The following is a 1,849-nucleotide window of genomic DNA, read 5'->3' on the forward strand; positions in this document are numbered from 1 at the left end:
CAGTCCTACCGTTGGAAGTCAACGTCCAATCATTACGAGTTCAAGAGCAACATCATCTCATTGGAGAAGACTGCGTTCAGGCTATGTGGCAAGAACATGAAGACCTTAGCGAAAAGCATTTGGAGGCTTTAGATAGTTTGGTCTTGGAAAAGCAACGAGTCGCTCGCGCCTATGACAAGCGGACGTGGGGAAGGAGTTACAGCGAAGGAGAGTTGGTTTGGAAAGCAGTTCTCCCGCTTGGCGAAAAATTAGATGGTCGCGGCAAATGGACTCCAAGATGGGAAGGCCCGTACATCATCTATAAAATCTTACAGAAATGAGCTTTTCATCTCAAGGACCTGGATGGAGATGTCCATCATAACCCTATCAATGGCAGATACTTGAAGAAATACTTTCCCAATGTCTGGGACTCGGAAGAGTAGTAGACAGTTTCTTCGCATAAGACATGGGGGGCAATTCTAGTGTTCCTACACTCGCGAAGCCCATTCATGAAGGCCTGTTTTTGAGGCCCATAATCGTTTCTTCGCTACGCCTAGCAACACTAGGGGGGCAACACTCACTATACTAAAGTCGAGTCAGCGGCTCCGGAAAATTTTTACAGCTTTGTCTCTTCTGTCGCAGACACTTTCGGGGGAAAATAGGGTCGAGCCGTAGGAGTTGAGGCTGAGCTCAAGGGAAATGCGAGAGCCACCGTTGTAGCCGCCCCATCCACCAGAGTAGTAGCTGTAGCCGCCACCTCCCTCGGAAGTAGTCTTCATGTCCTCACCATGCATGGGGAACAGTGGAAGGGTTTCAATCTCCTGGTGATCTTCTCCTCGTTGTTCCATGAAAGTTTGTTCTTCATTCATGTCAAAGAAAGTAGAACTAGTTCCCCCTCCAGCTGAGATTGAACAATCCCTAAAACTCTTCTCATGCTCATAGATCCATAACCACCATAGTTCCCCATTTGCCCGTTAAAAGCAATCATCACACCAGCTGAAGAAGCAGAAGCAGATGCAGAAGATCTGAAGTTAATATACTGATCCTCAGGTTTCCAATTGGTACCATTACCATTACCAACAAACCCTGATCTTTGCATGGGCACATGAACATCCGAAGTGAACCTTTTCTGTTGTTTCTCCCGAGCCCTGTGGTTCACGAACCAATAATAGACGTTCTTGCTCTCGATCGTTCCGTACCATTTCAGCTGGAAACAGATCCTCTGAATCTGCTCTACAGTTGGGGACCTAACTCCCTTGTTGTAGTAAAGCTCCTTGAGGATTCTTATCTGATCTGTAGTGGGAGTCCACCTGGTACGGCTCCGCCTGCAAAGCATGTTATCACTACTCCCGGCTGCTTTGTTGCTTCCTCCATCCTCGGTTGGTTGCTGGGTTTGTGGTTCCATTGGTGATGGGTTGAGAGAATGAGAGAATTGGAGAATGGTGATGATGAGAAATTAAGAAAGATTGCTGTTAGAAATATTGGGAAGGACTGAAGATCTGAGAGAGAAGGACTGAAGTTTGACAGAGAGGTGTTCGTAAAAAAGGAAGGGTATTGTTGAGGATCTGAAACTCAGAGGAAGGTTTTTGGCGTGAACGTTCTCATCCCCAGAATGCACCTATTTATAGGAACAGGGCGTGCAAATCTCCACCCTTGGATGGACAGTCTCGGAAAAGCATCTCCACCCTTGGATGGACAGTCGAAGAGTCAAACTAAGTGTCAATAAATCTTAATTAAAATTACCCTAAATCTCGGAAAAGAATGGATTATTGGCGCGTGGGGGAACCGAATGGTTTTCGAGGAGGTAACTGTTCCATTTTTAATATTATCTTCTCACGGTGGAATTAACCGAACGGTTTTCGAGGAGGTA

The 1,849-nt window shown here is 46.2% G+C and overlaps 1 pseudogene; it reads right to left on the bottom strand.

The window, feature by feature from the left end:
• Window positions 1-866: 866 nt before the first annotated feature.
• On the bottom strand, window positions 867-1,384 carry LOC133709203 (protein WUSCHEL-like; annotated as a pseudogene).
• Window positions 1,385-1,849: the final 465 nt, after the last annotated feature.

Source organism: Rosa rugosa, chromosome 5 (genome assembly GCF_958449725.1).
Source record: "Rosa rugosa chromosome 5, drRosRugo1.1, whole genome shotgun sequence".
Classification (NCBI taxonomy): Eukaryota; Viridiplantae; Streptophyta; class Magnoliopsida; order Rosales; family Rosaceae; genus Rosa; species Rosa rugosa.